General features: G+C 36.3%; 1 pseudogene; it reads right to left on the bottom strand.

Annotated features, from left to right (window-relative positions):
• Nucleotides 1-338: 338 nt before the first annotated feature.
• LOC132481544 (tigger transposable element-derived protein 1-like) overlaps nt 339-10771 on the bottom strand; it is a 28672-nt pseudogene continuing 18239 nt past the window's right edge.

Here is a 10771-nt window from a genome sequence, read left to right as displayed (position 1 = left end):
ATTTGGTGTTGTCTCTATTTTTTATTTTAGCATTTCTTATAGGTGTGTCATAATATATCATTGTGGTTTTAAGTTTCATCTCTCTGATGGTAAATGATGCTAAATATATGTATATCTCAGAGATACTGCAGGTTCTGTTCCAGACCACCACAATAAAGCAAAAATTAAAATAAAGTGAGTCACATGATTTTTTGGTTTCCCAGTGCATATAAAAGTTATGTTTACACTGTACTGTAGTCTACTGAGTATGTAATAGCATTATGTCTGAAAAAACAATGTACATACCCAAAAAGATTTTATTGCTAAAAAATGCTAACAATTATCTGAGACTTCAATAATCATAATCTATTTTCTGGTGGAAGGTCTTGCCTCTATGTTGATGGATGCTGACTGATCAGGATGGTGGTTGCTCAAGGTTGGGGTGGCTCTGGCAATTTCTTAAAATAAGACAACAATGAAGTTTGCCACATTGATTGACTCTTCCTTTCATGAATGATTTCTCTGTAGTATGCAATACTATTTACTAGCATTTTACCCACATAGAACTTCTTTCAAAATTATAGTCAATCCTCTCAAACCCTGCTGCTGCTTTACCAACTAAGTTTATGTAATACTCTAAATCCTTTGTTGTCATTTCAACGATCTTCAAAACGTCTTCACTAGGAGTAGATTCCATCTCAAGAAACCACTTTCTTTTCTCATCCATAAAAAGGAACTCCTCATCCATTGAAGTTTTATCATAAAATTACAGACATTCAGTCACATCTTCAGGCTCCCCTTCCAATGCTAGTTCTCTTGTTATTTCCACCACATCTGCAGTGACTTCCTCCACTGAAGTCTTGAACTCCTCAAAGTCATCCATGAGGGTTGGAATCAACTTATTCCAAACTCTTGTTAATGTTGATATTTTGCCCTCTTCCCATGAATCACCAAAGTTCTTAATGGCTTCTGGAATGGTGAATCCTTTTCAGAAAGTTTCAATTTACTTTGCCCAGATCCATCAGAGGAATCACTATCTATGGCAGCTATCACCTTATGAAATGCCTTTCTTAAATAATAAGACTTGAAAGTTGAAATGACTCCTCGATCCATGGGGTGCAGTATGGATGTTGTATTAGCAGGCAGGAAAACAACATTAATCTCATTGCAGATTTCCATCAGAGCTCTTGGGTAACCTGGTGCATTGTCAATAGCAGTAATATTTTGAAAGGAATCTTTTTTTTCTGAGCAGTATCTCTCAACAGTGGACTTAAAATATTTGATAAACTACGTTGTAAACAGATGTGCTTTCATCCAGGCTTTGTTGTTCCATTTATAGAGCACAGGCAGAGTAGATTTAGCATATTTTTAAGGGCCCTAGGATTTTCAGAATGGTAAATGAGCATTGGCTTTTCAAGTTTAAGTCCCCAGCTGCATTAACCCCTAACAAGAGAGTCAACCCATCCTTTGAAGCTTTGAAGCCAGGCATTGACTTCTTCTCTCTAGCTATGAAAGTCCTAGATGGTATCTTCTTCCAATATTAGACTGTTTCACCTACATCAAAAATCTGTTGTTTAGTGTAGCTGTCTTCATAAATTTTCTTAGCTAGATCTTCTGGATAACTTGCTGCATCTTCTACATCAGCACTTGCTGCTTCACTTTGCACTTTTATGTTATGGAAACACCTTCTTTCCTCAAACCTCATGAACCAACCTCTGCTAGGTTCGAACTTTTCTTCTGCAGCTTCCTCACCTCTCTCAGCCTTCATAGAATTGATGAGAGTTAAGGCCATTAAAGGACCTAAAATTTGGCCTTGCTCTGGATTGGGCTTTGGCTTAAGGGAATGTTGTGGTAGGTTTAATCTATATAGACCACTAAAGCTTTATATCAACAATGAGGCTGTTTCACTTTCTTATCATTCATGTGTTCACTGGAGTAGCACTTTTAACATCTTTCAACAACTTTTCCTTTGCATCCACAACTTAGCTAACTAGCACAAGAGGCCTAGCTTTGGGCTATCTCAGCTTTCAACATGCCTTCCTCACTAAGCTTAATCATTTCTAGCTTTTGAATTAAGGTGAGAGATGTGACTTTTCCTTTCACTTGAAAACTTAGAGGCCACTGTAGTGTTATTAATTAGCCTAATTTTAATATTGTTATAGGGAGGAATAGGGAGACCTGAGAAGAAGGAGAGTAATGGGGGAATGGCCTGTCAGTGTAGTGGTCAGAACACACACAACGATTGTCAGTTAAGTTCACCTACTTATATGAGTGTGGTTCGTGGCATCCCAAAACAACTACAATAGTAACATCAAATATCACTGATCACAGATCAGCATAATAAGTATAATAATAATAATAAAAGGTTGAAATAAATTTTGGGAATTATCAAAATGTGACACAGAGTCACAAAATGAGCAAATGCTGTTGGAAAATGGTGCCTATAGACTTGTTTGATGCAGGGTTGCCACAAACCTTTGATTTGTAAAAATCACAGCATCTGTGAAGTGCATTAAAATGAAGTATGTCTGTGTCTTTTTCTGTGCCTATTTGACATCCTTATATCCCCTTTATGGAAATATCTCCATGTTTTTTGCCTATTTTGTACTTGGATTTTTTTTCTAATGAGTTTTGAGAGTACTTTACGCATTCTAGATATTAACCCTTTGTCAGATATATGTGTTGCAAATATTTTCTCCTTTTCTATAACTTACCTTTTTCATTCTCTTAACAGAGTCTTTCATGGAGCAAATGTTTTAAATTTTAGACAAGTCTAATTATTCAGTTTTCCTTTTCTGGATCATGTTTTTAGTATCAAGGCCAAGAAATTTTTGCCTATCTTTAGAACCCAAAAATTTTCTCCTATTTTTTCTTAAAAAAGTAGCTTTAGTTTCATGTTTAAGTCCATCATTCATTTTGAGAAATCTTCTGTATGAGGTGTGAGGTTTAGGTCAAGGTTCTTTTTTTTTTTTTTGCGGTATGTGGGCCTCTCACTGTTGTGGCCTCTCCCGTTGCGGAGCACAGGCTCCGGACGCACAGGCCCAGCGGCCATGGCTCACGGGCCCAGCCGCTCCGCGGCATGTGGGATCTTCCCAGACCGGGGCACGAACCCGTTTCCCCTGCATCGGCAGGCGGACTCTCAACCACTGTGCCACCAGGGAAGCCCGGTCAAGGTTCATTTTTATGGCTACAAGTGTCCAAGTACTTTAGTACCATTTGTTAAAAAGGCTACTCTTCCTCCTTTGAATTGCTTTTGTATCTATGTCAAAAATCGTTTGGGCATATTTGTGTGGGTGTATTTTTGGCTTCTATGTTATGGTCCATTGATTAATATGTCTATCCCTCCACCAATACAACACCATCTTGATTACTTTAGCTATATAGTAAGCCTTAATATCAGGTAGGATGATTTCTCTCACTTTATTCTTCTTTGTCAAGGTTGTTTTAGCTATTCTAGGATTTGTGCCTTTCCATATAAATTTTAGAATAACCTTGTCTATGTCTCAGATAATCTTGCTATGATTTTGATTGGAGTTGCTTAAACCCAACTTAATGTGGGGAAAATCTTTACTATGTTGAGTCTTTCAATCCATGAACATGGTATGTCTCTCCATTTAGTAGGTTTTCTTAGATTTTTCATCAACATTTTGTAAATTTTAGTATGCATATCATGTACATATTTTTTTAAGTGTATACCTTAGTATCTCATTTTCACTGGGGCAATGGTAAATGGCATTGTGTTTTTAATTTTAGTTTCTATGTGTTCATTGTTAGTATAAAAAATGTGATGGATTTTTCTGTATTGCTCTTGTATCCTACAACCTTGCAGATATTTATTTACTTTTATTTTTCTCATAGTTCTAACAACTTCCTGAACCTGGTTTCCAAGATTGTTACTAATTAAGAGGGAGAGGGATTTCCTCAGGCAGATGCACTTACAGCAGTACAATATGAAAGTTGACATGACGGGAGGAGGGATACAATTTAATTAGGTGGACATAACTCCCAAAGCACAGGGCTCTAGGGGCCCTTTTGCAAAGTGGCATACAGATTATACTCCCTCAAAACATCCTTGTATAATTGAGGTCCTTGATGACCTAAGAGGTCATTAAGAGGCCATGTCTGACCTAAGAGGTCATGAAATGACATTCTTAATATACTTAAGGAAAAAAATGTTGAAACTATACAAATGTATTTTACTTAAAAAAAAGAACACGGTAATTTTCAAAAAATATTTTTACAAAATAAAGTTTAAATCACATTCTAGGTCCTTTAATGGAGGCAAATACAACTGAATTGATCATCCTGAATAACTCATTTCTTAAATATACCATGTGCTTAGATTCGTAGACGCACATGTACGTGCATACACACACACACAAACACTCACACACAAAACCCCTTCACACTGAAAAGAGTGAATTGACCTGCATTAACTTTAACATGAGGGACTTAGATCAACAGTTATAGAAGGACCATTTATTTTTAAACTAGCTAGTATTGAATGTCCAGTGGTAATATAAGTCTATTTCACCAGTTTGGATCACAAGCCCTATCTCTACCATGTGTTAAAAGATATATACTGGTGAAACAACCACATCAGTGGAGAAAGAGCTGGTTAAACATGGGCCAGCAAGATAGGCAGTGCATCAGAGGAGGGTGTGATGATTATATGTTGCAATATTCATTAGGGACTGGGGCTTGTAGGATTTCTTCTTTAAATTTAGATAGTGGTTTTCAATTCCCTACACATCTTTCTGCTGAAATGATTTAAATGTTTTTTTTCACAGGGTTAATATTGGCAGTTCCCTCTGCACATTTTGAATCACTCTTTATTGACTCTTGGTCTTCTCCTGGGGTGGTAGAGGAAGTACATCTTTCTCTAGGCACATCTGTGGTCATGTTTTTGCCTTTATCCCCCACCACTGCCAAAACAAAGACTTGATCTGTTAAATTTTACTGGGCCAGATCTCATTCCCAGCAACAGTTTTAAGCAGCAGTTGGCAAGAAGATGTTTGTTTGCAATGGTTTCTCTTGATAACTTCCTCTCTAGTTCTTTTATGTGGTCTTCTTTGGCCTGTGGCTGTTCTTATACCTCTACAAAGTAGGCGACTAGCCAAGTGACAGTATTTCAGAAAGAGTGGGAAGACTGTAATGACTTGCTCCTCCCTAAATCTTTCTATTTATTGGCCAAAGACTGAAATTCCACCATCAGTTCTCTGTCTTTATCTTACTCTATTCCTCAGAAACTTTTGACACAGGCGACCAAACCCTGCTTTCAGAAACACTCTTTTCTCCAGACTTTTATGATACCACACTCTCCTGGTTTTTCTCCTACCTGACAGAGTGCTTTTTCTGTTATTTTCTTAGCTCCCTTTTTCTCTGTCTTCTAAAATTCAGGGTTCCCCAGCATTTAATTGTGTCATGCCTTCTCTTTTCTATCTATATTCATTAAGTAGGTAATCTCATTTAGTTTTATGGCTTTTATATTGTCTCTGTGCTGATGACTCCCAAAGTTATATCTCCCTCGTAGTTCAGACACCCATCTCCAACTGGCTTCTTGATATCTCTTGGATGTCTAATAGGTATAGCAAACATAGTACACTCAAAAAATTATTCAATTGATTCTGTCCCCTAGTCCCCTCCTCTGCCCTGGTCAAACATATGTGTTCATTACATAGTATTTTTCATCTCACTTAATGGTACTACAATTCATGCAAACCTAAAGCCAAAGAATCATTCTTGATTTCTCTTTTTCGTTCATAACTCACATTCAATTCAACATCAAATGCCCTCAACTTTACCTCTAAAAGTATATCCCACATATATCTGTTTCTGTCTTCCCTATTACCACTCTAGTTAGTAATCATCATCGCTCAACTGAACTATTATAATAGTCTCCTTAATACTTTTCCCTATTTCTCTCCTGCCCTCCTCTACAACCAGCCCAAGGACTAATCTTCTGCAATATTTTTAAACATCTTTATAGGAGTATAATTGCTTTACAATAGTGTGTTAGTTTCTGCTTTATAACAAAGTGAATCACCTATACATATACATATATCACCATATCTCTTCCCTCTTGTGTCTCCCTCCCTTGCACCCTCCCTATCCCACCACTCTAGGTGGTCACAAAGCACTGAGCTGATCTGTGCTATGTGGCTGCTTCCCACTAGCTATCTATTTTATATTTGGTAGTATATATAAGTCTATGAAACTCTCTCACTTCGTCCCAGCTTACCCTTCCCACTCCCCACGTCCTCAAGTCCATTCTCTAGCAGGTATGTGTCTTTATTCCCATCCTGCCCCTAGGTTCTTCATAACCATTTTTTTTTAGATTCCATATATATGTGTTAGCATACGGTATTTGTTTTTCTCCTTCTGACTTACTTCACTCTGTATGACAGACTCTAGTTCCATCCACCTCACTACAAATAACTCATTTTCGTTTCTTTTTATGGCTGAGTAATATTGCATTGTATATATGTGCCACATCTTCTTTATCCATTCATCTCTCGATGGACACTTAGGTTGCTTCCATGTCCTGGCTATTGTAAATAGAGATGCAATGAACACTTTAGTACATTACTGTTTTTCAATTATGGTTTTCTCAGGATAAATGCCCAGTAGTGGGATTGCTGGGTCGTATGGTAGTTCTATTTTCAGTATTTTAAGGAACCTCCATACTGTTCTCCATAGTGGCTGTATCAATTTACATTCCCACCAACAGTGCAAGAGGCTTCCCTTTTCTCCACACCCTCTCCAGCATTTATTGTTTGTAGATTTTCTGATGATGGCCATTCTGACTGGTGTGAGGTGATACCTCATTGTAGTTTTGATTTGCATTTCTCTAATAATTATGATGTTGAGCAGCTTTCCATGTGCTTCTTGGCAATCTATATGTTTTCTTTGGAGAAATGTCTATTTAGGTCTTCTGCCCATTTTTGGATTGGATTGTTTGTCTTTTTAATATTGAGCTGCATGAGCTGTTTATATAATTTGGAGATTAATCCTTTGTCCATTGATTTGTTTGCAAATATTTTCTCCCATTCTGAGGGTTGTCTTTTCATCTTGTTTGTAGTTTCCTTTGTTATGCAAAAGCTTTTAAGTTTCATTAGGTCCCATTTGTTTATTTTTGTTTTTATTTCCATTTCTTTAGGAGGTGGGTGAAAAAAGATCTTACTGTGATTTATGTCAAAGAGTGTTCTTCCTATGTTTTCCTCTAAGAGTTTTATAGTGTCTGCTCTTATATTTAGGTCTCTAATCCATTTTGAGTTTATTTCTGTGTATGGTGTTAGGGAGTGTTCTAATTTCATTCTTTTACATGTAGCTGTCCAGTTTTCCCAGCACCACTTAGTGAAGAGACTCTCTTTTCTCCATTGTATATCCTTCCCTCCTTTGTCATAGATTAGTTGATCATAGGTACGTGGGTTTATCTCTGGGCTTTCTATCCTGTTCCATTGATCTATATTTCTGTTTTTGTGCCAGTACCGTATTGTCTTGATTACTGTAGCCTTGTAGTATAGTCTGAAGTCAGGGAGTTTGATTCCTCCAGCTCTGTTTTTTCCCTCAACACTGCTTTGGCTATTCGGGGTCTTCTGTGTCTCCATACAAATTTTAAGATTTTTTGTTCTGTTCTTTAAAAAATGCCATTGGTAATTTGATGGGGATTGAATTAAATATGTAGATTGCTTTGGGTAGTGTAGTCATTTTCACAATAGTGAATCTTCCAATCCAAGGATGTGGCATATCTCTCCATCTATTTGTATCATCTTTAATTTCCTCCATCAGTGTGTTATAGTTTTCTGCATACAGGTCTTTTGTCTCCCTATGTAGTTTTATTCCTAGGTCTTTTATTCTTTTTGTTGCAGTGATAAAATGGGAGTGTTTCCTTAATTTCTCTTTCAGATTTTTCATCATTAGTGTATAGGAATGCAAGAGATTTCTGTGCATTAATTTTGTATCCTGCAACTTTACCAAATTCATTGATTAGCTCTAGTAGTTTTCTGGTAGCATCTTTAGGATTCTCTATGTATAGTATCATGTCCTCTGCAAACAGTGACAGCTTTACTTCTTTTCTAATTTGGATTCCTTTTATTTCTTTTTCTTCTCTGATTAGTGGCTAGGACTTCCAAAACTATGTTAAATAATAGTGGTGAGAGTGGATATCCTGTCTTGTTCCTGATCTTAGAGGAAATGCTTTCAGTTTTTCACCATTGAGAATGATGTGTGCTGTTGGTTTGTCATATATGGCCTTTATTATGTTGAGGTAGATTCCTTGTATGCCCAGTTTCTGGAGAGTTTTTATCATGAATGGGTGTTTAATTTTGTCAGTAGCTTTTTCTGTATCTATTGAGATGATCATATGGTTTTTATTTTTCAGTTTGTTAATATGGTGTATCACATTGATTGATTTGCATATATTGAAGAATCCTTGCATCCCTTGGATAAATCCCACTTGATCATGGTGTATGATCCTTTTAATGTGCTGTTGGATTCTGTTTGCTAGTATTTGGTTGACGATTTTTGTATCTAAATTCATCAGTGATATTGGTCTGTAATTTTCTTTTTTTTTTAGTATTTTTGTCTGGTTTTGGTATCAGGGTGATGGTGGCCTCATAGAATGAGTTTGGGAGTGTTCCTTCCTCTGCAAATTTTTTGGAAGAGTTTGAGATGGATGAGCATTAGCTCGTCTCTAAATGTTTGATAGAATTCACCTGTGAAGCCATCTGGTCCTGGACTTCTGTTTGTTGGAAGATTTTTAATCACAGTTTCAATATCATTACTTGTGATTAGTCTGTTCATATTTTCTATTTCTTCCTGGTTCAGTCTTGGGAGGTTCTAACTTTCTAAGAATTTGTCCATTTCTTCCAGGTTGTCCATTTTATTGGCATAGCATTGCTTATAGTAGTCTCTTAGGATGCTTTGTATTTCTGTGGTGTCTGTTGTAACTTCTCCTGTTTCATTTCTAATTTTATTAATTTGAGTCCTCTCCCTCTTTTTCTTGATGAGTCTGGCTAAAGGTTTATCAATTTTGTTTATCTTTTCAAAGAATCAGCTTTTAGTTTTATTGATCTTTGCTATTGTTTTGTTTCTATTTCATTTATTTCTGCTGTGATCTTTATGATTTCTTTCCTTCTGCTAACTTTGGGTTTCGTTTGTTCTTCTATCTCTAGTTCCTTTAGGTGTAAGGTTAGATTGTTTATTTGAGATTTTTCTTGTTTCTTGAGTTAGGATTGTATTGCTATAAACTTCCCTCTTAGAACTGCTTTTGCTGCATTCCATAGGCTTTGGATCGTCATGTTTTCATTGTCATTTGTCTCTTGGTGTTTTTTGATTTCCTCTTTGATTTCTTCAGTGATCTCTTGGTCATTTAGTAGTGTAGTTTATCCTACATGTGTTTGTGTTTTTTTCGCTTTTTTCCTGTAATTGATTTCTAATCTCATAGCGTTGTGGTCAGAAAAAATGCTTGATATGATTTCAATTTTCTTAAATTTACTGAGGCTTGATTTGTGACCCATGATGTGAACTATACTGGATAATGTTCCATGCGCACTTGAGAAGAAAGTGTAATCTGCTGTTTTTGGATTAAATGTCCTATAAATATCAATTAAATCTATCTGGTCTATTGTGTCATTTAAAGCTTGTGTTTCCTTATTAATATTCCATTTGGATGATCTGCCCATTGGTGTAAGTAAGGTGTTAATTTCCCCCACTATTTTTGTATTACTCTCAATTTCTTTGTTTATAGCTGTTAGCAGTTGCCTTATGTATTGAGGTGTCCTATGTTGGGTGCATATATATTTATAATTGTTATATCTTCTTCTTGGATTTATCCCTTGATCATTACGTAGTGTCCTTCTTTGTCTCTTGTAACATTCTTTATTTTAAAATGTATTTTACCTGATAAGAGTAGTACTCCTGCAGCTTTCTTTTGATTTCCGTTTGCATGGAATATCTTTTCCATCCCCTCAATTTCAGTCTGTATGTGATCCTAGGTCTGAAGTAGGTCTCTTGTATACAGCATATATATGGGTCTTCTTTTTGTATCCATTCAGTGAGCTTGTGTCTTTTGGTTGTAGCATTTAATTCATTCACGTTTAAGGTAATTGTCAGTATGTATGTTTCTATTACCATTTTCTTTATTGTTTCTGGTATGTTTTTGTAGGTCCTTTTCTTCTCTTATTTTTCCCACTTAGAGAAGTTCCTTTAGCATTTGTTGTAGAGCCTGTTTGGTGGTGCTGAATTCTCTTAGCTTTTGCTTGTCTGTAAAGCTTTTGACTTCTCCATTGAATCTGAATGAGATCCTTGCTGGGTAGAGTAATGTTGGTTGTAGGTTCTTTCCTTTCATCACTTTAAATATGTCATGCTACTCTCTTCTAGCCTGTAGACTTCTGCTGAGAACTCAGCTGTTAACCTTATGGAAGTTCCTTTGTATTTTATTTGTCATTTTTCCATTGCTGCTTTCAATAATTTTTCTTTGTCTTTAATTTTTGTCAGTTAGATTACTATGTGTCATAGCATGTTTCTCCTTGAGTTTATTCTGTCTGGGACTCTCTGCACTTTCTGGACTTGGGTCACCATTTCCTTTCCCATGTTAGGAAACTTTCTGCATGTAATCTCTTCAAATATTTTCTCTCTCTCTTTTCCTTCTGGAACCCCTATAATGTGAATGTTGTTACATTTAATGTTGTCCCAGAAGTCCCTTTTGTTGTCTTCATTTCTTTTCATTCTTTTTTTTCTTTATTCTGTTCTGTAGCAGTGAATTCCACCATTCTGTCTTCTAGGTCAC

The sequence above is a fragment of the Mesoplodon densirostris genome, chromosome X (assembly GCF_025265405.1).
Source record: "Mesoplodon densirostris isolate mMesDen1 chromosome X, mMesDen1 primary haplotype, whole genome shotgun sequence".
Lineage (NCBI taxonomy): Eukaryota > Metazoa > Chordata > Mammalia > Artiodactyla > Ziphiidae > Mesoplodon > Mesoplodon densirostris.
The sequence above is the reverse complement of the archived record's forward strand: the minus strand, read 5'-3'. Positions and strand labels throughout refer to the sequence as shown.